General features: G+C 46.8%; 14 non-coding genes and 4 pseudogenes across 14 annotated transcripts; all 18 read right to left on the bottom strand.

Annotated features, from left to right (window-relative positions):
- Positions 1-3: 3 nt before the first annotated feature.
- LOC142997336 (5S ribosomal RNA) lies at positions 4-122 on the bottom strand. Its single transcript, XR_012962066.1, has one exon. It is a non-coding gene; the product is annotated as a 5S ribosomal RNA (ribosomal RNA).
- A 466-nt stretch (positions 123-588) lies between these two features.
- On the bottom strand, positions 589-707 carry LOC142998063 (5S ribosomal RNA; annotated as a pseudogene).
- A 241-nt stretch (positions 708-948) lies between these two features.
- LOC142998106 (5S ribosomal RNA) lies at positions 949-1,067 on the bottom strand (annotated as a pseudogene).
- Positions 1,068-1,312: 245 nt separating this feature from the next.
- Positions 1,313-1,431, bottom strand: LOC142998004 (5S ribosomal RNA; annotated as a pseudogene).
- A 460-nt stretch (positions 1,432-1,891) lies between these two features.
- On the bottom strand, positions 1,892-2,010 carry LOC142997742 (5S ribosomal RNA). The gene has a single exon (XR_012962454.1). It is a non-coding gene; the product is annotated as a 5S ribosomal RNA (ribosomal RNA).
- Positions 2,011-2,455: 445 nt separating this feature from the next.
- On the bottom strand, positions 2,456-2,574 carry LOC142997617 (5S ribosomal RNA). Its single transcript, XR_012962333.1, has one exon. It is a non-coding gene; the product is annotated as a 5S ribosomal RNA (ribosomal RNA).
- A 241-nt stretch (positions 2,575-2,815) lies between these two features.
- LOC142998886 (5S ribosomal RNA) lies at positions 2,816-2,934 on the bottom strand. Its single transcript, XR_012963173.1, has one exon. It is a non-coding gene; the product is annotated as a 5S ribosomal RNA (ribosomal RNA).
- Positions 2,935-3,175: 241 nt separating this feature from the next.
- On the bottom strand, positions 3,176-3,294 carry LOC142997453 (5S ribosomal RNA). The gene has a single exon (XR_012962177.1). It is a non-coding gene; the product is annotated as a 5S ribosomal RNA (ribosomal RNA).
- A 460-nt stretch (positions 3,295-3,754) lies between these two features.
- LOC142997935 (5S ribosomal RNA) lies at positions 3,755-3,873 on the bottom strand. Its single transcript, XR_012962637.1, has one exon. It is a non-coding gene; the product is annotated as a 5S ribosomal RNA (ribosomal RNA).
- Positions 3,874-4,118: 245 nt separating this feature from the next.
- On the bottom strand, positions 4,119-4,237 carry LOC142997655 (5S ribosomal RNA). The gene has a single exon (XR_012962370.1). It is a non-coding gene; the product is annotated as a 5S ribosomal RNA (ribosomal RNA).
- Positions 4,238-5,276: 1,039 nt separating this feature from the next.
- LOC142997329 (5S ribosomal RNA) lies at positions 5,277-5,395 on the bottom strand. The gene has a single exon (XR_012962059.1). It is a non-coding gene; the product is annotated as a 5S ribosomal RNA (ribosomal RNA).
- Positions 5,396-5,640: 245 nt separating this feature from the next.
- On the bottom strand, positions 5,641-5,759 carry LOC142998884 (5S ribosomal RNA). The gene has a single exon (XR_012963171.1). It is a non-coding gene; the product is annotated as a 5S ribosomal RNA (ribosomal RNA).
- Positions 5,760-6,004: 245 nt separating this feature from the next.
- Positions 6,005-6,123, bottom strand: LOC142997646 (5S ribosomal RNA). The gene has a single exon (XR_012962362.1). It is a non-coding gene; the product is annotated as a 5S ribosomal RNA (ribosomal RNA).
- A 445-nt stretch (positions 6,124-6,568) lies between these two features.
- On the bottom strand, positions 6,569-6,687 carry LOC142997564 (5S ribosomal RNA). The gene has a single exon (XR_012962284.1). It is a non-coding gene; the product is annotated as a 5S ribosomal RNA (ribosomal RNA).
- Positions 6,688-7,147: 460 nt separating this feature from the next.
- LOC142998076 (5S ribosomal RNA) lies at positions 7,148-7,266 on the bottom strand (annotated as a pseudogene).
- Positions 7,267-7,511: 245 nt separating this feature from the next.
- LOC142997154 (5S ribosomal RNA) lies at positions 7,512-7,630 on the bottom strand. Its single transcript, XR_012961889.1, has one exon. It is a non-coding gene; the product is annotated as a 5S ribosomal RNA (ribosomal RNA).
- Positions 7,631-8,100: 470 nt separating this feature from the next.
- On the bottom strand, positions 8,101-8,219 carry LOC142997563 (5S ribosomal RNA). Its single transcript, XR_012962283.1, has one exon. It is a non-coding gene; the product is annotated as a 5S ribosomal RNA (ribosomal RNA).
- A 460-nt stretch (positions 8,220-8,679) lies between these two features.
- Positions 8,680-8,798, bottom strand: LOC142997782 (5S ribosomal RNA). Its single transcript, XR_012962490.1, has one exon. It is a non-coding gene; the product is annotated as a 5S ribosomal RNA (ribosomal RNA).
- Positions 8,799-25,695: the final 16,897 nt, after the last annotated feature.

The following is a 25,695-nucleotide window of genomic DNA, read 5'->3' as shown; positions in this document are numbered from 1 at the left end:
AAATGCTTACGGCACCGGGTATTCCCAGGCGGTCTCCCATTCAAGTACTAACCTTGCCCGACACTGCTTAGCTTCCGAGATCAGACGAGATCAGGTGTGTTCAGAGTGGTATGGCCGTAAACGAGGAGGGCAGCCACACAGAGGCTCTTTATAGTTGAGTTAGACCCAGTTCAAGTCACCGTGTACACATGACTACACTCAAGTTCATGTATATCACAATTCACATGATGCCTTCATCAGAAACACACATTTCTGGATAATGAAGTCTTACCTAATGAAACTGATAATCATCACATAGAACATACAGAGGGACCACTTACATCTCTGACGCTCACTTTCATCATCATCATCATCATCATCATCATCATCATCATCATCGTCACACAGTGGCTCGTGTACTTCACTTCTCATGTGCATTCAATCTTCTCATATTATGCCCATGTGCAATACTCATTTTCTGAATGTATGCTTTCATATAAGATAAGATAAGATACAACTTTATCCTCCCGAGGGAACTTGCGTGTTCACAGAGTGAGTGAAACATGAGGGAGGAGGACCAGGTGAGATCTGCTGCTCAGAGGGCCAAAATGCTTAAGGCACCGGGTATTCCTAGGCGGTCTCCCATCCAAGTACTAACCTGGCCTGACGCTGCTTAGCTTCCGAGATCAGACGAGATCGGGCATGTTCAGAGTGGTATGGCCGTAAACGAGGAGAGCAGCCACACAGAGGCTCTTTATAGGTGAGACAGACCCAGTTCAAGTCACCGTGTACACATGACTACACTCAAGTTCATGTCTATCACAATTGACATGATGCCTTCATCATAAGCACACATTTCAGATAAGATAAGATACAACTTCATTCTCCCGAGGGAAATTGCGTGTTGACAGAGGGAGTGAAACATGAGGAAGGAGGACCAGGTGAGGCCTGCTGCTCAGAGGGCCAAAATGCTTACGGCACCGGGTATTCCCAGGCGGTCTCCCATCCAAGTACTGTCCTGGCCCGACGCTGATAAGCTTCCGAGATCAGACATGATCGGGCGTGTTCAGAGTGGTATGGCCGTAAACGAGGAGAGCAGCCACACAGAGGCTCTTTATAGGTGAGACAGACCCAGTTCAAGTCACCGTGTACACATGACTACACTCAAGTTCATGTATATCACAATTTACATAATGCCTTCATCAGAAGAACACTAACATTTCAGATAAGATAAGATACAACTTTATTCTCCCGAGGGAAATTGCGTGTTGACAGAGGGAGTGAAACATGAGGGAGGAGGACCAGGTGAGGCCTGCTGCCTAGAGGGCCAAAATGCTTACGGCACAGGGTATTCCCAGGCGGTCTCCCATCCAAGTACTAACCTGGCCCGACGCTGCTTAGCTTCAGAGATCAGACGAGATCGGGTGTGTTCAGAAAGGTATGGCCGTAAATTAGGAGAGCAGCCACACAGAGGCTCTTTATAGGTGAGACAGACCCAGTTCAAGTCACCGTGTACACATGACTACACTCAAGTTCATGTATATCACAATTTACATGATGCCTTTATCAGAAACACACATTTCTGGATAATGAAGTCTTACCTAATGAAACTGATAATCATCACATAGAACATACAGAGGGACCACTTACATCTCTGGCGCTTACTTTCATCCTCATCATCATCATCATCATCATCATCATCGTCACACAGTGGCTCGTGTACTTCACTCCTCATGTGCATTCAATCATCTCATATTATGCCCATGTGCAATACTCATTTTCTGAATGTATGCTTTCATATAAGATAAGATAAGATACAACTTTATTCTCCTGAGGGACATTGGGTGTTGACAGAGGGAGTGAAACATGAGGGAGGAGGACCAGGTGAGGCCTGCTGCTCAGACGGCCAAAATGCTTACGGCACCGGGTATTCCCAGGCAGTCTCCCATCCAAGTACTAACCTGGCCCGATGCTGATTAGCTTCCGAGATCAGACGAGATCGGGCGTGTTCAGAGTGGTATGGCCGTAAACGAGGAGAGCAGCCACACAGAGGCTCTTTATAGGTGAGACAGACCCAGTTCAAGTCACCGTGTATACATGACTACACTCAAGTTCATGTATATCACAATTTACATGATGCCTTTATCAGAAACACACATTTCTGGATAATGAAGTCTTACCTAATGAAACTGATAATCATCACATAGAACATACAGAGGGACCACTTACATCTCTGACGCTCACTTTCATCCTCATCATCATCATTGTCACACAGTGGCTCGTGTACTTCACTCCTCATGTGCATTCAATCATCTCATATTATTTCCATGTGCAATACTCATTTTCTGAATGTATGATTTCATATAAGATAAGATAAGATACAACTTTATTCTCCTGAGGGACATTGGGTGTTGACAGAGGGAGTGAAACATGAGGGAGGAGGACCAGGTGAGGCCTGCTGCTCAGAGGGCCAAAATGCTTACTGCACCGGGTATTCCCAGGCGGTCTCCCATCCAAGTACTAACCTGGCCCGATGCTGCTTAGCTTCCGAGATCAGACGAGATCGGGCGTGTTCAGAGTGGTATGGCCGTAAACGAGGAAAGCAGCCACTCAGAGGCTCTTTATAGGTAAGACAGACCCAGTTCAAGTCACCGTGTACACATAACTACACTCAAGTTCATGTATATCACAATTGACATGATGCCTTCATCATAAACACACATTTCAGATAAGATAAGATACAACTTTATTCTCCCGAGGGAAATTGCATGTTGACAGAGGGAGTGAAACATGAGGGAGGAGGACCAGGTGAGGCCTGCTGCTCAGAGGGCCAAAATGCTTACGGCACCGGGTATTCCCAGGCGGTCTCCCATCCAAGTACTAACCTGGCCCGACGCTGATTAGCTTCCGAGATCAGACGAGATCGGGCGTGTTCAGAGTGGTATGGCCGTAAACGAGGAGAGCAGCCACACAGAGGCTCTTTATAGGTGAGACAGACCCAGTTCAAGTCACCGTGTACACATGACTACACTCAAGTTCATGTATATCACAATTGACATGATGCCTTCATCATAAACACACATTTCAGATAAGATAAGATACAACTTTATTCTCCATAGGGAAATTGCGTGTTGACAGAGGGAGTGAAACATGAGGGAGGAGGACCAGGTGAGGCCTGCTGCTCAGAGGGCCAAAATGCTTACGGCACCGGGTATTCCCAGGCGGTCTCCCATCCAAGTACTAACCTGGCCCGACGCTGATTAGCTTCCGAGATCAGACGAGATCGGGCGTGTTCAGAGTGGTATGGACGTAAACAAGGAGAGAAGCCACACAGAGGCTCTTTATAGGTGAGACAGACCCAGTTCAAGTCACCGTGTACACATGACTACACTCAAGTTCATGTATATCACAATTTACATGATGCCTTCATCAGAAACACACATTTCTGGATAATGAAGTCTTACCTAATGAAACTGATTATCATCACATAGAACATACAGAGGGACCACTTACATCTCTGGCGCTCACTTTTATCCTCATCATCATCATCATCATCATCATCATCGTCACACAGTGGCTCGTGTACTTCACTCCTCATGTGCATTCAATCATCTCATATTATGCCCATGTGCAATACTCATTTTCTGAATGTATGCTTTCATATAAGATAAGATAAGATACAACTTTATTCTCCTGAGGGACATTGGGTGTTGACAGAGGGAGTGAAACATGAGGGAGGAGGACCAGGTGAGGCCTGCTGCTCAGAGGGCCAAAATGCTTACGGCACCGGGTATTCCCAGGCGGTCTCCCATACAAGTACTAACCTGGCCCGATGCTGATTAGCTCCCGAGATCAGACGAGATCGGGCGTGTTCAGAGTGGTATGGCCGTAAACGTGGAGAGCAGCCACACAGCGGCTCTTTATAGGTGAGACAGACCCAGTTCAAGTCACCGTGTACACATGACTACACTCAAGTTCATGTATATCACAATTTACATGATGCCTTCATCAGAAGAACACTAACATTTCAGATAAGATAAGATACAACTTTGTTCTCCCGAGGGAAATTGCGTGTTGACAGAGGGAGTGAAACATGAGGGAGGAGGACCAGGTGAGGCCTGCTGCTCAGAGGGCCAAAATGCTTACTGCACCGGGTATTCCCAGGCGGTCTCCCATCCAAGTACTAACCTGGCCCGACGCTGCTTAGCTTCTGAGATCAGACGAGATCGGGCGTGTTCAGAGTGGTATGGCCGTAAACGAGGAGAGCAGCCACACAGAGGCTCTTTATAGGTGAGACAGACCCAGTTCAAGTCACCGTGTACACATGACTACACTCAAGTTCATGTATATCACAATTTACATGATGCCTTTATCAGAAACACACATTTCTGGATAATGAAGTCTTACCTAATGAAACTGATAATCATCACATAGAACATACAGAGGGACCACTTACATCTCTGGCGCTCACTTTTATCCTCATCATCATCATCATCATCATCATCATCGTCACACAGTGGCTCGTGTACTTCACTCCTCATGTGCATTCAATCATCTCATATTATGCCCATGTGCAATACTCATTTTCTGAATGTATGCTTTCATATAAGATAAGATAAGATACAACTTTATTCTCCTGAGGGGCATTGGGTGTTGACAGAGGGAGTGAAACATGAGGGAGGAGGACCAGGTGAGGCCTGCTGCTCAGACGGCCAAAATGCTTACGGCACCGGGTATTCCCAGGCGGTCTTCCATCCAGGTACTAACCTGGCTTAGCTTCCGAGATCAGACGAGATCGGGCGTGTTCAGAGTGGTATGGCCGTAAACGAGGACAGCATCCACACAGAGGCTCTTTATAGGTGAGACAGACCCAGTTCAAGTCACCGTGTACACATGACTACACTCAAGTTCATGTATATCACAATTTACATGATGCCTTCATCAGAAACACCAGTTCTGGATAATGAAGTCTTACCTAATGAAACCTAATGAACCTAATGAAACTGATAATCATCACATAGAACATACAGGATACATCTCTGGCGCTCACTTTTATCCTCATCATCATCATCATCATCATCATCATCGTCACACAGTGGCTCGTGTACTTCACTCCTCATGTGCATTCAATCATCTCATATTATGCCCATGTGCAATACTCATTTTCTGAATGTATGCTTTCATATAAGATAAGATAAGATACAACTTTATTCTCCTGAGGGACATTGGGTGTTGACAGAGGGAGTGAAACATGAGGGAGGAGGACCAGGTGAGGCCTGCTGCTCAGAGGGCCAAAATTCTTACGGCACCGGGTATTCCCAGGCGGTCTCCCATCCAAGTACTAACCTGGCCCGACGCTGCTTAGCTTCCGAGATCAGACGAGATCAGGCGTGTTCAGAGTGGTATGGCCGTAAACGAGGGGAGCAGCCACACAGAGGCTCTTTATAGGTGAGACAGACCCAGTTCAAGTCACCGTGTACGCATGACTACACTCAAGTTCATGTATATCACAATTTACATGTTGCCTTCATCAGAAGAACACTAACATTTCAGATAAGATAAGATACAACTTTATTCTCCCGAGGGAAATTGCGTGTTGACAGAGAGAGTGAAACATGAGGGAGGAGGACCAGGTGAGGCCTGCTGCTCAGAGGGCCAAAATGCTTACGGCACCGGGTATTCCCAGGCGGTCTCCCATCCAAGTACTAACCTGGCCCGACGCTGATTAGCTTCCGAGATCAGACGAGATCGGGCGTGTTCAGAGTGGTATGGCCGTAAACGAGGAGAGGAGCCACACAGAGGCTCTTTATAGGTGAGACAGACCCAGTTCAAGTCACCGTGTACGCATGACTACACTCAAGTTCATGTATATCACAATTTACATGATGCCTTCATCAGAAGAACACTAACATTTCAGATAAGATAAGATACAACTTTGTTCTCCCGAGGGAAATTGCGTGTTCACAGAGTGAGTGAAACAAGAGGGAGGAGGACCAGGTGAGGCCTGCTGCTCAGAGGGCCAAAGTGCTTACTGCACCGGGTATTCCCAGGCAGTCTCCCATCCAAGTACTAACCTGGCCCGACGCTGCTTAGCTTCCGAGTTCAGACGAGATCAGGCGTGTTCAGAGTGGTATGGCCGTAAACGAGGAGAGCAGCCACACAGAGGCTCTTTATAGGTGAGACAGACCCAGTTCAAGTCACCGTGTACACATGACTACACTCAAGTTCATGTATATCACAATTTACATGATGCCTTTATCAGAAACACACATTTCTGGATAATGAAGTCTTACCTTATGAAACTGATAATCATCACATAGAACATACAGAGGGACCACTTACATCTCTGACGCTCACTTTCATCCTCATCATCATCATCGTCACACAGTGGCTCGTGTACTTCACTTCTCATGTGCATTCAATCTTCTCATATTATGCGCATGTGCAATACTCATTTTCTGAATGTATGCTTTCATATAAGATAAGATAAGATACAACTTTATTCTCCCGAGGGAAATTGCGTGTTCACAGAGGGAGTGAAACGTGAGGGAGGAGGACCAGGTGAGGCCTGCTGCTCAGAGGGCCAAAATGCTTACGGCACCGGGTATTCCCAGGCGGTCTCCCATCCAAGTACTAACCTGGCCCGACACTGCTTAGCTTTCGAGATCAGACGAGATCCGGCGTGTTCAGAGTGGTATGGCCGTAATCGAGGACAGCAGCCACACAGAGGCTCTTTATAGGTGAGACAGACCCAGTTCAAGTCACCGTGTACACATGACTACACTCAAGTTCATGTATATCACAATTTACATGATGCCATCATCAGAAACACTAATTTCTGGATAATGAAGTCTTACCTAATGAAACTGATAATCATCACATAGAACATACAGAGGGACCACTTACATCTCAGGCGCTCACTTTCATCCTCTTCATCATCATCATCATCATCATCATCGTCACACAGTTGCTCGTGTACTTCACTCCTCATGTGCATTCAATCATCTCATATTATGCCCATGTGCAATACTCATTTTCTGAATGTGTGCTTTCATATAAGATAAGATAAGATACAACTTTATTCTCCTGAGGGACATTGGGTGTTGACAGAGGGAGTGAAACATGAGGGAGGAGGACCAGGTGAGGCCTGCTGCTCAGAGGGCCAAAATGCTTACGGCACCGGGTATTCCCAGGCGGTCTCCGATCCAAGTACTAACCTTGCCCGACGCTGCTTAGCTTCCGAGATCAGACGAGATCGGGCGTGTTCAGAGTGGTCTGGCCGTAAACAAGGAGAGGAGCCACACAGAGGCTCTTTATAGGTGAGACAGACCCAGTTCAATTTACCGTGTAAGCATGACTACACTCAAGTTCATGTATATCACAATTTACATGATGCCTTCATCAGAAGAACACTAACATTTCAGATAAGATAAGATACAACTTTGTTCTCCCGAGGGAAATTGCGTGTTCACAGAGGGAGTGAAACATGAGGGAGGAGGACCAGGTGAGGCCTGCTGCTCAGACGGCCAAAATGCTTACGGCACCGGGTATTCCCAGGCGGTCTTCCATCCAGGTACTAACCTGGCCCGACGCTGCTTAGCTTCCGAGATCAGACGAGATCGGGCGTGTTCAGGGTGGTATGGCCGTAAACGAGGACAGCATCCACACAGAGGCTCTTTATAGGTGAGACAGACCCAGTTCAAGTCACCTTGTACACATGACTACACTCAAGTTCATGTATATCACAATTTACATGATGCCTTCATCAGAAACACCAGTTCTGGATAATGAAGTCTTACCTAATGAAACCTAATGAACCTAATGAAACTGATAATCATCACATAGAACATACAGGATACATCTCTGGCGCTCACTTTTATCCTCATCATCATCATCATCATCATCATCATCGTCACACAGTGGCTCGTGTACTTCACTCCTCATGTGCATTCAATCATCTCATATTATGCCCTTGTGCAATACTCATTTTCTGAATGTATGCTTTCATATAAGATAAGATAAGATACAACTTTATTCTCCCGAGGGAAATTGCGTGTTCACAGAGGGAGTGAAACGTGAGGGAGGAGGACCAGGTGAGGCCTGCTGCTCAGAGGGCCAAAATGCTTACGGCACCGGGTATTCCCAGGCGGTCTCCCATCCAAGTACTAACCTGGCCCGACACTGCTTAGCTTTCGAGATCAGACGAGATCCGGCGTGTTCAGAGTGGTATGGCCGTAATCGAGGACAGCAGCCACACAGAGGCTCTTTATAGGTGAGACAGACCCAGTTCAAGTCACCGTGTACACATGACTACACTCAAGTTCATGTATATCACAATTTACATGATGCCATCATCAGAAACACTAATTTCTGGATAATGAAGTCTTACCTAATGAAACTGATAATCATCACATAGAACATACAGAGGGACCACTTACATCTCAGGCGCTCACTTTCATCCTCTTCATCATCATCATCATCATCATCATCGTCACACAGTTGCTCGTGTACTTCACTCCTCATGTGCATTCAATCATCTCATATTATGCCCTTGTGCAATACTCATTTTCTGAATGTATGCTTTCATATAAGATAAGATAAGATACAACTTTATTCTCCTGAGGGACATTGGGTGTTGACAGAGGGAGTGAAACATGAGGGAGGAGGACCAGGTGAGGCCTGCTGCTCAGAGGGCCAAAATGCTTACGGCACCGGGTATTCCCAGGCGGTCTCCCATCCAAGTACTAACCTGGCTCGACGCTGATTAGCTTCCGAGATCAGACGAGATCGGGCGTGTTCAGAGTGGTATGGCCGTAAATGAGGAGAGCAGCCACACAGAGGCTCTTTATAGGTGAGACAGACCCAGTTCAAGTCACCGTGTACACATGACTACACTCAAGTTCATGTATATCACAATTTACATGATGCCTTCATCAGAAGAACACTAACATTTCAGATTAGATAAGATACAACTTTGTTCTCCCGAGGGAAATTGCGTGTTCACAGAGGGAGTGAAACATGAGAGAGGAGGACCAGGTGAGGCCTGCTGCTCAGAGGGCCAAAATGCTTACGGCACCGGGTATTCCCCACCGGGTATTCCCAGGCGGTCTCCCATCGAAGTACTAACCTGGCCTGATGTGACGTGGCAATAGTACGTCAATAGTTCACTTCTAATCAGTCTTCAAGGTTCTGGCTAGTAAAAAACTTGTCTTCAGCTATAGTCTAAAAGCAGTTGAGGAAACCAGTCTTCAGATCCAAGTAAAATGTTTATTTGCAGCAAGGTACAAATGAAACAAGTGAGAGGAAAACCCCGGGGTTGCTCTGGCTTGTGTCTCTTTGTCTTCTCCTTATATACTATTCTGGACCTGGGTTTTCCACGCCCCAGGTCCTTCCCCTTTATCCTAAATTTATAGGTACTTGCCACTATTATGCTTACTCGTCTGATCTTAATCGTGTAAAGCAGTCTTGCAAACCCTAAAAACAGTAGTGGCATCGCCTTGCCCTGATTCGCCTTTCTTGGGACTCTTCCTATTGGTTGGTCTGGGGCTGAGTTTGTTAGTAATCTTCCCATTACAGTGTTATGTGTCTTCCCATTGCAGTGTTATGTGTGTCCACTGTGTTACACAGCCTTGAGCTAGTCTCAGTGTTATGTGCGCCACTGTGTTGCACAACCTTGAGCTATCCGTCAGCACCCATTCATTACACACAACAGGTGCAGCGGCATCTATGAGACATTCAGGCCGGGTACTCCCAACACATGTAGTTACAACCAACACATGTAGTTACAGCTTCACAGTGCTACCCCAACAGGTGCATGCACTGTGCTCAGAGCCATCATTCTCAACATTCCCCCCTTTGGTCCTGAAAGGACCACCCAATGAATGATAAATGGGAAGTACCATCTGTAAGCATACAAAGTGATAGTGATTAGTCTAAAATACATGCAATGTGACAGTAACTAGTCTAAAATACATAAACAAACGTGCGAATAATAAAGAAATCAAAACACCCTCTGATTCTTCTAATTCCTGACAATGAGGTTCACTGCAGCAGATGACAACTCAGCTGCAAAACACAACCGACTGTCATCCCTTATCCTCCTGGACTAAATCCATGTGAGACTACGCAGTGATCGTCCTTGTCTGGCCTTCCAGCTGAATCTAGCGACATGGAGAGGGAAACATCCTTCCATTACATCTGGCCAAGGTAAAACCCTCTCCAGGTGGCCAACCAGCATTCGTTGTACACATTTCTCATAACAAAAATATACCAGAAATATCATGAAAAAATTAAACAGAAATAACATAAGTAACCGCAATGATATATTTGGGTAACATATAACAAAATAACACAACGATATATCTGGGTAACATAAATGCTCAATCGCTCTATGATTAGTGACCTACTGCTAACGATATATATACGGAGCTTTACCCATTCCAAAAAGCATCATCCCATATCTACTGTTGACCAGTTGACTCTGTGGGGTGTGTTGATTTTCTCTCGTCTGAAATTCTGCATTCGTTTTCTTCTGCAACCTGAGGGGAAGGAATGAACAAAAGGAGCCAACAACTTCTTTTTTCTGAATATATTCAGGTCTCACCACGCTGACTTCATGAGTCCGCGAAGAAGAGCCCCGTCTTTATTCTGGCTTCAGTATTTAAAAAGACGGGTTACATTTCATTGGTTCCTTTGTTTCACACTTTTATAAGCCAATAGCGTTATAGCCTTTGCCGTTTAATTATGCAGGGCTCCCCATCAGTTGCCCCCCACCTAACACATTGTGACCTTGTATTTATCTCTTAAGTTTATTATGAATAACAACTCCATTTATGGGTTTGTCGATTGATTAGCTCTGGTGCTGTGTTTTCTAATTCTTGTGACACCTATCTTCATGTGACCTCCGCCCTATTGGGTCAAACAATAATTCTAACAGTCCCCCTGTTGACATATGCTTGCTTATGTCAAAACTTCAATAGTTTTCCTTTAAATCTTCTCCCAGATCTCCCTTCCCCCTATTTCTATCCATTAATACACAAGCTATTTTAGCACAAGTTTTTAAGCACAGTTTATGTCGCAAATATAGCCATTTTGCACAATTACATATTATTTCACACATTCCCTTGAAGCATTGCTTATAAAAACTCCCTTGTATGTTTTTCAGGAGAAAAATGACACTGCTTCATACAGACTTTTCACTTCTTATTTACACAATTTTCAAACAGGCCTTCCGTATATCTTTTCACGCCCATCCAGGATATTCCAAGTTGTCACCTGGCGGGGGTTCCTCATTCTCCTCTTCCCCCATTTCCAGGAGCATCATCTTCTCGTCTCCACTTCCTGTTACGTTCTTTTCCACCACTCCTGTAATGAGACGTACACAGAGGCTCCGTGCACACGGTACCAAACAACATCCACACAGGAGCAACAGCCCTGTTATGGACAGCAGAGCTGTCAAGACGGTCAGCGCCACATGTTTCCATCTCCCGAACCACCGGTGCATCACATCCTGGAACCAGTCATTGGTCCCCGACATCTCTTTCATCTTCTCACTCAGTGATCTCAGTCCTAGTATGGTTTTAGTCAATTTCCCTCCCTCTGCTGTGTTGTTTGGTATGAACGTGCAGCACTGTTCTCCAAACATTGAACATACTCCCCCTTTCTCGGCCAGTATCATATCTACCGCTACTCTTGTTTGGAACGCCATTAATGACGTTGCACTCAGCTGCTCTGCCACTGCGCTGAACCCTTCATTTGACAAATTGGCCAGACGTTGCACATTAAAATGCACATAATTTATTCTGTCTACATTGGTATTCATTACGCACCATGGACATATTATCGAAGCGAATCCGTTTCCTACTTGATTTGCCAACTTGTACTCCTCAGGGACTCCCCTGGGTACACCTAAAGAGTCCAGATATGTGGTGTCTGGGGCCACTTCCCTCTTTGCTCGGTACCAACTCCACCTACTTTGGTCTTTACCCCAGCTGTCCAATTGTGCCTTACTCATCTTGCGCACCGTTACCGGTACTACCAATGTGACCATGGAACACATTCCGTTCCAATTACCCGGAATCTCTGGGTAAATTGTTCCTCCTCCACACCACCACCACACATCTGCTCTATTTACCGAGAGTGGTCCGGTGTGATTGGTGATGTTTGTACACCAATTCGTCGTGATCTCTCCCAGGGAGACACTTACTCCACTTCCACTATACTGTCCTCTTATACATGTGAAATTTTGTTCCGCCACTTTTCTATTAAACCAGGGTCTTGTTCTTTCAACCTTTACCGGGGGGAAAGACCCCGTGGCCTCTCCACAATCCGAATCAGTATTGTTTAATTCTTTGTCCGAGCCCAATTTGATCATGCATGGTCCTGTCACTTGCAATGGCACCACTCGTAGCAGTGGTCGTGGTCCCATGCACACTACACAATCATCCTTTACCTGTTTGGCCATCCCTTCCGCCATCAACAGCCAGTTATTCCCCTCCACACTCATCCCCGTGTGAATGGACACCCACTCGCCCGTTTTTAGCCTTACTTTGTCGAATGCTTTTACCCCTTTTGTCTCCACTCCTCTACCACCACTCTCTTTCTCTACTTCCACTTTGGTGGTGTTTCTGTAGAAACACATATAGAACCTGAATGCGGGGTTCGTTCCTGAGGCATATGCTGCCAACGTGAGTCCCTGGCACCCGTCATCCTGTTGTGCCTCCTGACTATGTTTGTACGAGATTACCAATCCTGTTGTAGTTTTTGTCAGTTTGAACCCTTCTCTTATTTTTAAATGATCACTATCCGACCATGCCTTCCACTCATATCCTGTCTCCCCTACTAACGATGTCCATGGCCCGAGGGGGCAGTTGTTTCCACATCCTACATCTGTGGTGACGTACCACTCATAGTCAGCCCCATAGTCTACCCCCTTGTATCCTCTATTGTTCTGTAAGGCTGTATACGGGACGGTCATTACTAACGTGGTATTGTGTGGGGCACATGCAGCAAACGTGTACTTCCCCATTCCCCTGTCTAGCCCCTGCTGCCTATGTGGTGTGCATCACACTCCCTTATTCGACCCATACCCCTCACTTCTTTTGGTCCTATTGTGCACTACTTTTGTTGTCAAGTTTGTCCGTCATCTTTTATCCCTTTTTGCCATGGTAACTCCCCGTAGGCCCCATAGGAGGCCAATACTACTATTATCGCCAATGCAATAAGTCCCATCATCACACAACAGTGTTTAAACATTTTTCTGCTTATCTGCTGCTCCTACCACCACGTCTGGTTTTACCGGGGAGCACTGTGACTTGTGCCACCCCACCTTCCCTCTTCCCTCAAGCTGGTAAGCGTTGTTGGTTCTTGCCGTTATTTGATATGGTCCCAACCACCTTGGCGCTGACCACTTCCTCTTGATTGCCTTCAGCCACACTTCCTCACATGTGTCGTCGATCTGCCCCTGCGGATGCAAGCTGGACAACAAAGCTTTCAATTGCGCATGATATTGCTTTTTACACACATCGCCGAGCGCGTCGAGGGTCATAGGCCTCATAGGTCCTGGAAAAGGTGACCCTCTGTGGAGCTCATATGGCGAGCGTCCATGGCTTCTATTTACATTTGCTTTTACAGATACCAGTACTAGGGGGAGTGCCTCCACCCAATTCAACCCTGTCTGTGCACAGCATTTTGTTTTATTTTTGTTTTATGGTCTGATTCATTCTTTCCACTCCCCCCTGTGATTGTGGATGGTACACTGTGCCATAATTGTGTCTCAGCCCCATCGCCTCCTCCACAATCTGGAGTTCTTTGCTGGCGAAATGGGAGCCATTGTCTGATCTTACTCTCTCTGGAAACCCGTGGTTTGGAATCCATTGATTTATGAGAGCTTTTACCACTGATTTTGAGTCTTCTTTGCGGGTGGGGATTGCTTCTACCCATCCGGAGTACACATCCACCATCACCAGGAGATACCTCTTGCCCTCTACTGGATCTATCATGTCAGTGTAATCTATAACTACTTCCTCTCCTGGGTACCTTGGCTGTCTTGGTTCCCCAGGGCCATTATTCACCCCCTGTCGGGTGTTATATTGTCTGCAGATCACACATCTTTCTTGCCACTCCCTGACTTGTGTCTTTCCTCCTGGTAGCCACCAGTGATGTTTTATTCTTGACCACATGTCTTCCATCTGAATATGGCATGGAGTGTGCAACTCTGTGAATACTTTTTCCATCATGCTCTTAGGGAGCACTGGAATCCCTTTCTTGTGCCACAGCCCTGTGCATCCTGCTTCCGCCCCCTTCTCCTTCCAACTCTTTTTCTCTTCCTCGGATGTTTTTTCCTGCTCTTTTTACCCATCCCTTCTTTCTTGTTCTCCCCGCTGCCTCCTTCTGCGCCTTTTCCTCCTTAGAGCCTGTTCTTGTTGTAACCATTATTTTGTCTGGGGTGTACCCTGCTGCTTTCTTAGCTGCCTCATCTGCCCTTTGGTTGCCTTCTGCTTCCCATGTCCCTGCCTTGCTGTGTCCTGCACATTTTACTACCGCCACTTTCTTGGGGATTTTTATTAGCTCATAAATTTGTTCCCACAGGTCCCTGTGTAACACATCTCCCCCTGTGGATGTAGTCCACACTCTTGTGGCCCATCCTTGTAGCTCTAAGTGCGTTGTGCTTACCACATACGCCGAGTCTGTGTATATTGTTATTGGTGTTTCTCCTGCATATTCTAATGCCTTTTTAAACGCATACACTTCTGCCCTCTGCGCCGACTGTTTTCCTGGCACTGTCCCTGCCTTGACTACATCCCATAACTGTACATTCCCTTTCTCCCCCTGTACAACAGCCCAACCCGTATGCAATTCCCCCATCTTGTCCTTAAAACAACAACCATCCGTGAATACACAATCGCCTTTGGCCAGTGGTGCCGCTAGTAAGTCTATTCGAACTTTCTGCAGAGCCCTGCAGCGTTCCTCACACATGTGTGGGTGCCCCTCTTGCAACCCGTCCGCACAATTCACCCTCTCTGGGACATACGTTAGGTTTGGCTGTTGTAATATCTTTGCCATTTTGAGTTTCCTTTTGTGCGAGAATGAGAACAGTGATGAATTTACCAGCGCTACCACTGAATGACTAGTGTGCACTGTTAACGGGTGATGCATGACTACATGCGCCGTTTTCTCGATCAATTTTGCCAGTGCACCCACATATGTTTCACAAGGCGTCCCTTTTTGTTCCACCACTTCGAGCAAAACACTGGCGTACATCAGGACTTTTCTGTCCCCCTGTATCATCTGATACAGTACTGCTGCCGCAGTAGTCTCTTTTACAGAGACGTCAAGCTGGAATGGCCGCTTATAGTCTGGCAGAGCCAGCGCAGCCGCGCTGCTCAGTTCCTGTTTTAGCCTAATAAACACTTCCTCCGCTTCTTGATTCCATTCCAATTTTGCTTTTAGGTCTCTACACCCTGCCGCTTTCACCAATCCTCTTAACACACTTGTTTTTAATGAAAACTCATGAACGTATGACCTACTGAATCCTACCAACCCCAGAAATGACAGCATTTGTGACACTGTTTCTGGCCTGGGGTGATCTAAAATTGTTCTCCTGTGGCTTGGTGAGGGGGCCGTTCCTGCGTGTGATATTATTCGCCCCAGGAACGTCACTGCGGGGCGGGCACACTGCACTTTCGCTCTTGAGACCTTTAGGCCTTCTTTTGCCAGCACCCGCAACACCTCTCCGGTTGCCCTCACCCCCTGTTCAGTAGTCTGTGCTGCTATCAACAAATCATCTACATACTGTACCAGAACCACCCCTTTTGGGAGAACACACTGTTTCAACTTTTCCCTGAGGATGCCCTTAAACAGTCCCGGAGACAGTACAAACCCCTGTGGGAGTCGATTGTATGTGTACTGTTTTCCTCCTATGGAGAATGCAAATACCTCCGCCATGTTTTGATCTAGAGGTATGCAGAAAAATGCATTGGACAGATCCAAGACTGTAAAAGCCTTGTGATCATCATCCAGCACACTCAAACATGCAAACGGATTTGGGACCATGATTGGGGCCGTTTCTGTCCTTGCGTTGATTGCCCTGAGATCATGCACCATACACACTTTCCCTGTCTCTTTCTTCTCTACTGGCATGATTGGGGTGTTCCACTGTCTCCTTGTCTCCCTTATCACTCCCGCCTGTTCTAACCCTTTTACAGTCTCCAATAACTTGATCTGCAGTCCCGCTTTTATTGGGTACTGCGGTTGCCAAATTGGCGGGCCTGGAAGCATGCTAAACGTGGCCTCCGCTTGCCGTACTTGCCCCACATCTGTGGGGTTCTCTGCCCAGACACAGGTCGGAATTGTCTTTAACATTTCCTCCGTGCCTTCCCCATCTTCATATCTACCCCCATGTTCCCTAGAGAGCTCCTCCCTTTCCCACATCACTACATCGTGTGTGCTCACCTTTATCTTATACCAGGCTGTGGACGGAGAGAAGAACACACTTGGCAGGTCTGTCTGTACCCAATCTTTTAATTGCCTCGCATCTTTGCACATAGGCCCCAATTCTTTTGCCATATGATGCGGAGACAGAGCCAACGAAACATGAGGAACTGAGTTCGCCATATTAAACCAGGGGACAGCTTCTAGTTCCAGTATTGCCTGGGCCGCCACCCCCTGTTTACCCACGATAATTTCTAGGCTTCTTACTTGCCCCTGTTTCCCCTCCATTTCTTTCTCAAACATTTCCTGGTACACCTCATCCCTGTTTCTATCATAAAATAATGTACAATGCATCGGGTCTGGAGGAGGCATATACGGAGCCAGAGCCATCACCCAGGGCTTCCACCTATTCCAACATGCATTCAACCCTGTGCCGGCGTCAGGTGCGGTGGTCACTAGTCCCCAATAGATGTCTGCTTTCTGCCGCGGTCGTTCTTCTTGCAAGGGAAACACTCCCTTGCCTTTTGTGTGAACCGCCGAAGTGTCTATTACTGTCCCGTCCGGGAAACACACCGTCAGTCCTTCATCTTTACACTGTACAATAGCCCCCAATGGGCACAATAAGTCTCTTCCCAGCAAGTTCACTGGGCACGCTGGATGCATTAAAAACTCATGCATCTTAAACTGTTGTCCAATCTGTACAGACACTGGTGATGATACTCCAGCACTTATGGGACGGCCAGTCATTCCCACCACGGACACTTGTTTGGCCTTATTCGAGGGAGGGACGGGTAAGGGATCCACACAGGTTGACATAGAGGCTCCGGTATCCACCAGGAACCACCTACGCTCACCGTTCACCACTACCTCCATCATTGGTTCCCTTCTCTCCCCGTCTTCCGTGGGGCACCCTCAATACTGCCCAAACGCCTCCCCGTCCCCTGCCTCATACTGTTGGTCTTCTGGAGCATTCTCATGGTGCGGCGCCGGATATCTGTTCTGACCGCGCCCACGGCCTCCCCCCTCCTGCATTCCAACCCCCTTGTAACATAACTCCTAATGTCGAGGTCAGCTTGTTCTCCTCTTTTTGGTGTTTCTTTGACTCAGTAGCCACCTTTTGGGCTTCTGCCAATTGTAGTTTCAACAATCTACACTCCAATTCCTTATTTGTCTGACCCTCCTGTTCCTTCTCCTCCACATGCCTCTTAAGATGGTGCAGCACATTTGTCTTCCACATCCCCCGCTCCATCTGCTCTAACCCGGGCACATCTTTTAATTTTTCTTGAACCTGTTTTGGGAGCCCCCTCAACATGCCTGCGCGGAACACAGCTCTCATCATTTCATTCTTATCTGGTTGTGTTCCAGTTACCTCTATATGCCGCCCCTCGCACTTGTTCCACCAGTCTTCTGGTGCTGTCCCCATTTTAAAGTCATAATTTATGCTCAACACCACCCCCGCTGTCATGGGCCAGTAGACATCCATCTCCCTCAGCATTGCTGCTTTTATTTTCCCGTCAAACGGATAACTAGGCAAGGGGTCTTCCCTCGGGAACAATCCTTTAAAGAACGCCTCTACCTCATGTGGGGGCGCGCATCGATTCATCATTGTTCTCAGGTCTCCTACCGCTAATTCTGATCCAGCCAGCAGCGCCTTCAATTTATTGAACCATATGAGGCCCCCATCTTTAAGTTGGGGAAGTTTCATTGCTATCAGTTCGGCTTCTGCCATTGGTATTGGCTTATACTTTGGCGGGCCCTCGCTTTGAGTTATCAATGGGAAAACACCTCCTGCACAGGCCCTTCCTCCACTGCCTGTTGTGCTAGATCTCTGATACAGGTCGATCTCTGTAAATTCCCTTTCTACCTCCCCTCCATGCCGCCTTAACTCACTACTCCTCTCGGCTGAACTTTCCCTGCTTCCTCCTCTCAAGCCACGCTTTATTCCCCACTCATCTACCAACCCTGTTTCCCTCTCCAAGGTCACCTTTGCACTTGCCTCTGCTTTCCAACTTTCCTCCATCAATCTCTGCACCTCTTGCCTCTTTTTTTCTACTTCTCCTCTTTTCATTGTTTTATCCTTTCTTGGCCCTCTACTTTTTGTTCCCATAACCGTTACATGTGCCGCATTACCTTCTTCATCTGCCACACTCCCTACCATCATTTTCCCTATCAGTCCTCCCGTGAATTCTCCTATCCCCTCATCATATTCCTCCCACTCATCTTCGTTATCTTCCAAGTCCGATATAAACTTCCCCCGTGTGTCAGGATACAAGTCACCCTGCCATCTTTCTTCTTCCTTATCTTCATTTCGTCTCCCCCTAATTGGCGTTGCTGTTACTGCCCTCCCTTTTTCTTTTCTGCGACCGCTATTGCCTAACTTCTCCACTTCTCCTTTCCAGTTCGCACATTTTGACCACCTCCCTGGTCCTTCTGTTTTGGGCCTAATCCCTTTTTTATCTCTCCCTTTCCTTTCTGTACTACAGGCTTGCAGCCCCGATGCTCCCTCCTCTCTCCCTTCTTCTACTTCTTCTTCTTCTCCCTCCTCATACTCCAATGTGCCCCCTTTGACATACAGGGTAGGGTATATCCCTTTATAACCCCCTGTTGGTGTGGGCGATGCTTCACTCCCTGCCACTACTGGTGGTGCGTATGGGGGAGGTCTATCATTCCCACTACTCTTATCTCCCTGTTTTCCATATATCGGTTCCTCCGCTGGCTGACTCATCCTGCCTGCCATGCTTGCAGCTGCCACTAGCTTTGTTACTATCCCGTAATCTCTTTCTAGCTGCTCCAATTTTTGTTTATGACCTCTTCTTTTTACCAGTGTGCATGTTTTCAACAACTCTTTGGTCTTCCCTGTCTCTTTATGTAACCTTCCTCTCATACTCTCTAATTCCTTTCGGACCTTTTCTCCCTTTCGCAGTTGACCTTTGTCATACTGCTCTTTTTTCCATTCCTCAAGTTTCTGTCTCTCCTTTTTCCTTTCTTTATCATCTATCTTTGTGGACAGTTGGAGATAATAGTGCACTATCGGTCCCCAACCTCCATCTTCTATCTCTCTATCAAACTCCCCGTCCATCTTTTGACTGCTGACTCTTATCTCACGGCCAGTCTGACGTCGTTCCTCAACTTTTGACTGCTGGCTCTAACCCGTGGCCAGTCTGACGTCGTTCCTCAATTTTTTGACTGCTGGCTCTAACCCGTGGCCAGTCTGACGTCGTTCCTCAACTTTTGACTGCTGGCTCTAACCCGTGGCCAGTCTGACGTCGTTCCTCAACTTTTGACTGCTGGCTCTAACCCGTGGCCAGTCTGACGTCGTTCCTCAACTTTTGACTGCTGACTCTAACCCGTGGCCAGTCTGACGTCGTTCCTCAATTTTTGACTGCTGGCTCTAACCCGTGGCCAGTCTGACGTCGTTCCTCAATTTTTTTGACTGCTGGCTCTAACTCGTGGCCAGTCTGACGTCGTTCCTCAATTTTTTGACTGCTGGCTCTAACTCGTGGCCAGTCTGACGTCGTTCCCCAACTGCTATCTCTCCTGTCTTGAGATAGTCTTACGTTTTTCACTCTTTTGACTGCTGACTCTATTCTGTGGTCAGTCTGACGTCGTTCCCCAACTGCTATCTCTCCTGTCTGGAGATAGTCTTACGTTTTTCACTCTTTTTTTTTTTTTTTTTTTTTTGTGTCACACGTCTTACAGTCTTGTTACCGTTATATCGTTTCACTGAACTTTTAAAGAGAATGGATCTAGTCCCAACTCAATGGCCCAGAACAGGAAGCTTCTACACCAACCCTATGGATTGAATGCGCCTATTCTCTGGGTGTTTTAATCACAGACCATTGACTTGTTTTAATTCTCTTCATTCAGCAAACCACATTTCTCAGCAGACATACACCCTTTGTGTACTCCAACATGTCTTTACTGAGACCTCCACAACTTCAACACATCTGTTTATGACAGCACTCTCATTATCTCATAGTACTTTTAGTTTGTTTTTACCTCGTTCTCTTTTAGACACAGTTCTTGCAGATCAGGCTCTCAATTTGGTATTATCAATACGCAGAATTCATTTAAATAGGTTTCTGCTTACCTTAGTTTTGTTGGGCGGCCACCCCGTTCGAGCCTGATCCGGTCAGAACCGGACCAAAAGTCCCTCGCCCTCTCCTAAATGGTTGCAGAATCACGTCAGGGTCACCATCTGTTGAATTTCTCTCGTCTGAAATTCTGCATTCGTTTTCTTCTGCAACCTGAGGGGAAGGAATGAACAAAAGGAGCCAACAACTTCTTTTTTCTGAATATATTCAGGTCTCACCACGCTGACTTCATGAGTCCGCGAAGAAGAGCCCCGTCTTTATTCTGGCTTCAGTATTTAAAAAGACGGGTTACATTTCATTGGTTCCTTTGTTTCACACTTTTATAAGCCAATAGCGTTATAGCCTTTGCCGTTTAATTATGCAGGGCTCCCCATCAGTTGCCCCCCACCTAACACATTGTGACCTTGTATTTATCTCTTAAGTTTATTATGAATAACAACTCCATTTATGGGTTTGTCGATTGATTAGCTCTGGTGCTGTGTTTTCTAATTCTTGTGACACCTATCTTCATGTGACCTCCGCCCTATTGGGTCAAACAATAATTCTAACAGGTGTTCGGAAAGGAGTAATCCTTTCGGCGCGACTTGTGAGGACCACTTCCTCTTAGGATTTGTTTATAGAAGGATTTTCTTTTTGTTTTAACATAGTACAAAAAATATATCTGCCTTGGGGCAGCCATAATATGGGGTTCCTCCCAGCCTGTTCCTACTCCCTCCTCACCACAGGTCAATCTCCTATTACTTTCATGCCTGGGTTGTAGCTTAAACACATCCTGTAAGAGGATAATGCCTTTGATTAACAAAGTAAAACAACTCTGGCGACTATCAGTAGGACTGAGTCCTTTTAAAGTCTTATTATTATAACAATCTTGATCATACAGTCATCTCCATCTCCGCCACTGACTGTATTTCTATCTACTCCGCCGCCTTTTCTGCCTCTACGGCATCATAGAACTCCACCGCTCTCCGGATGAACTCCCCATTGTACGGCGCTAGCCCTTCTCCGTTGGCACAGAGACGACGCATGAGGCCATGTGGCCGGATGACCTCTGTCACCCTTTTATCTTTGAGGGATATTAAATGCAGCCACTGGCGCATTTTGTGTGTTGTGTCAGACCAAATGATTCTGTGACCTCCGTCCAGAATGTTTGTCACAACTTTCTTGCTGTAGGCAGCCAGCAGATATCTGGTGTCGTTAGACCCTGGGTACACCGTAAAAGGGCTTCTGCTCTGATCTGGATACAGGTGTTTCCACAAAAACAAGTAATATATCACAAATACATGCTATGTCAACTTCTGTACAAACAATTGTGGATAAACCGCTGTGATAGGCTGCCTTCGCTCATATCCGGTTAGCACTCCAAACCCTTCATCCCAATACTGCATGTCACCCTGCTCCAATATCTGTTGAAACAGTTCGTGCAGGTGCCTTGCCCTGACATCTTTTTGTTTTTGCTCGATGCTGGGTAACGTTTCCCAGGATAGATGTGGCGTGACGGGATCTGATGCTGTCATCCATGGCGCATGCCATTCAGTCTTTACATCGATAAGGGTTGACACTGTTCCTACCAGGGTGTTAATTACCTTGGGTCCAGGGGCCAGGGATTCAATGTCTGTATGCTCGTTTATGAACTGGATTTTGGGAGTCAAAAAATCACCATAGTCCCATCCTCCTACAGTTCTTCCAGCTAAAACATTTTGGTCACGTAGCATTTTCCATTGCTCCCATCTGTTTATGTACATTACTTCGTGGGGTATATTATCGTCTTCTATTACCATGTCTTCCTCTTCTAATTGGTCATTGCCGAAAACGGCCTGTACAGTGTCTCGATCTGCCATTGGCTTTATGTTCGTCCACGTCTCCAATCTTGGCCCTGCTCCCGTGCCGGTGGTGGAACACCTCCCATCGTGTTTCCCCTCATTTGGACTTCCAGTCCACTGAGAGCTGCTGTCTGACCTCGCAGCCGCCCTTGACAGAAGTGGATCAGTAAAGCATTGGCACGGCGCAGTTGTGATACTGTATACTGCATCAGGTCATTCTCGTCTTGCAGATGGTTCGCTTGTTCTTGTAATACATGACTCTGCCGTTCGATCTGCCTCAGACGCAGATTATCAGCTTCTAGTTGTCTAACCCGCTGACTTTTCCGACGAGCGTATAGAGCCCTTCTGGTGGCGCACAATAATCTTCGTGCTCGGTCAGACAGGCCTGCTTGCAGCTGGGTGAACACATCTTTACTCATACTCAAAATGTCCTCCCGGAGGTCGCCTGGAGTGGTAAGCAGGCTAAGCGGGCGTGACACAAACCTAGTTATGTGTCTGAGATCGTCAATCGTGAAATCCGGTAGTTGAGGCGTGAAGTTGGGAAGTTGAGGGGTGGCGTCGGGAGGTGGAGGTGCGGCAGGATGTTGTCGGACCTCGGGCGTTACCCTTGCGGTGCGTAGATTCTGGGTGGGTATCAGCGGGATGCCTCTGCTCGGTTGTCCTGTACTTGGTAGGAGGCCTTGATCGTCTGGGTCCTCAGGGCTCTCTGGCCTGAAGCGTTGTTCCGGTTCCATGATGGGCGATGACCATGGATTCGGAGGAAGTCCCATCGATGGTGATGGGGTCACTGGTGGGGACATCCGGAAGTGGACTCTCCTGGGGTTCTCCAGCACCTGGATGGGAAAATCATGTCGCTCCTCCTGCCACGGACTCACTCCGTCTTGGCCTGGTTGCCTAAGTGAACTATATATATCTATCTCTGGGTGTTGTGTTCCTGTATATATTGGTGTGTTGTTTGGTCCAGTTGGGCTGTGGCTCTGCCCTGGGTCCATATCTGGAGGTGCCTGCTGGCTGGCATAGAATGCCTCCGCCATTTTTTGGGGCACCGTCTGTGATGAAAATATTTACAATTACTATGTACACCTTATATGATTATACACTGCTATATTTCTAATTACTACTTTATCTACTTTTCTACATACCGTTTGGGAGAGTGGATGGTGATTCACTTTAAGCGTAGCATTTTTCATCGGGCACACCCCCTGCCATCAGTTCAGTGGGCTCATACCCTGTCATCAGATCAGTGGGCTCATACCCTGTCATGTGTATGTGTTCTACCTGATCGGCGTCTACCTGTATCTGGATTACTGGAAATTGTCCTGTTACTCCTGTAATCATGCGGAGGATTAGGACGCGCAACAATGGTATAACACACCCAATTACAACTAGTACTACCAGCACTATTCCTCCTAGTGCTATTCCAATTGTCTTTAGCCATTTCAGCCATCCCAATTTTCCCAGCCAATCCCAGAAGCCTTTCAACTGTGTATTCCAATTAGAATTTTTAACATGTTCATGTCGCATGCGTTTCATTTCTGACAGGACCCGCGTCAAATTGCCTTTTGGTCCTGTATGTAACGGGATCAGGGTACAACATTCTTCTCCGATAATATCACAAACGCCTTGGTCTGCAGCCATTCTTGCTTCCAGGATAAATCTGTTCTGTAGGGTCATAATGGATGTAGCATGCAGTTGTTCTCTTATCAGACCTATCCCTACTATAGTGAAGTTGATAAATCTCTGTTGATTATACCATAGGTAATTCACCCATCGGCTATTCCGTGCTATGTACTGGGCATTGTTGATGGGTCCTATAAATGGAACTGATCCTACTGCTCGTCCACTTTTTACCCATTCTGTACCTATAGCAGTGTGTTCTTCAGGGATCCCGTATGGGACTTGGTCCCAACTAATGTATACTTCATCAGTACTTTTCCAGTCCCAGCCGTGCTCCTGACTGTTGTCCATATAGGTTTTGTCATTGGAGTTCTCGGTATCTCTCCTATTTCTGGGATGGTCCTGAGTGTCTTGTTGCGTTATTAAAGATAGCTGACCTGTTAACATTAATGGTGCACACATACCTGTGCAATTGGGTGGTAATTTAGACAATAGTGTAGCATTGTGCTCACATATCCAAAAGATATCTCCTAGTGGCTCTGTACCCTGTCCAAAATCTGCCAGGCGGTACTGAGCTATGTAGGAGGAGTTCTGTTCGTAAGTTACACGACCTCCATTGGGTATCACCTGCTTACATTGAATGCGGGCTTTTGGCCTGGTGGTACATGACTTGGTGGTAGTTGTGGTGTTCCCTGTCTTTATCATCGGATACCATGTTTCCATGCCGCATTGTACTAGTCCTGCTGCATCTGTCATTGCCTCTGTTTTTGTATCAGCGACGTTTTCTAGTTCTCTCCCTCTTACTATGCAGAAAGGAAAAATCAATCCATCTGGTTTGTGAACTACTGGGGGAATCACCGAGGTAACATCATATCCTGTATATTGGAGTCGGTGTGGGCAAATTTCATCATTTTTGCTCCATCCCTTCTTTTTCCCTGCCATATGCATTGCACACTGAGCGAAACACCTACCCTCGTCAAAATATGGGCAGCTTCCTATTGTGCTTCCTGGCAGTATTTTGAACTGTGGAATTCTTTTTGCATTATAGCAGGCAATGCATTCCCGTTTCTCTTTCTTGGCTGCAGCCATTTCTTCCGCTGAGAATCTGAGCCATCTCTGAAACATGTTACTACTCCATTGTATAGATCGTAGTTTTTCCAGATCCCTCTTGTGTCGTTTGTTTGCTAATTGTATTTTATCTTTTGCTTCCCCTATTGTCATTTTCTGTCCTGTTCCCTGATGTTGGCATGCGATGTTTGTGCATTTTACCTGAATGATCACCATCCCTTCTCCCCGGCATTCTGCGTTGAGCGGATAACCCAGCCATTCCTTTCCTACTGGTTCGGCTGTGGCATAGGCTATTGCTAACACATGTTCATAGATGTCCGCTTTTATATACACTGTTGGTGTGACTACCCCTTTATCCACTATGCCCTTGTTAGTTGCTAACGTAATCATGGCCATGGCACATCCATCTAGTGGGTGCTGAGTGTTTGATTGGTGTGTGTTGGTTAATATAACTTCCCCCCTTGCTAACCCTCCCAAGGTTAGCACTATAAGGGCAAACCAACTAATTTGAATCAGACCAATCGTGGCCCGGCGTTGGCGGGTAGTCTGGAGTCGATGGGCCCACCTCCCCTGTGGGTGAGGCGGGTGGCGGCGACCCGGCAGACGTCTGAAGTCCTGATGGCCCTGCTTGCACATCAGGAGCGTCATCAGTACGTGACACAGCATGGTCCTCAACTGCTCTTTCA

This window comes from Genypterus blacodes, unplaced genomic scaffold (assembly GCF_046128005.1).
Source record: "Genypterus blacodes isolate CSIRO-AG114 ecotype Tasmania unplaced genomic scaffold, CSIRO-AGI_Gbla_v1 ptg000039l_1, whole genome shotgun sequence".
Taxonomy (NCBI): Eukaryota; Metazoa; Chordata; class Actinopteri; order Ophidiiformes; family Ophidiidae; genus Genypterus; species Genypterus blacodes.
The sequence above is the reverse complement of the archived record's forward strand: the minus strand, read 5'-3'. Positions and strand labels throughout refer to the sequence as shown.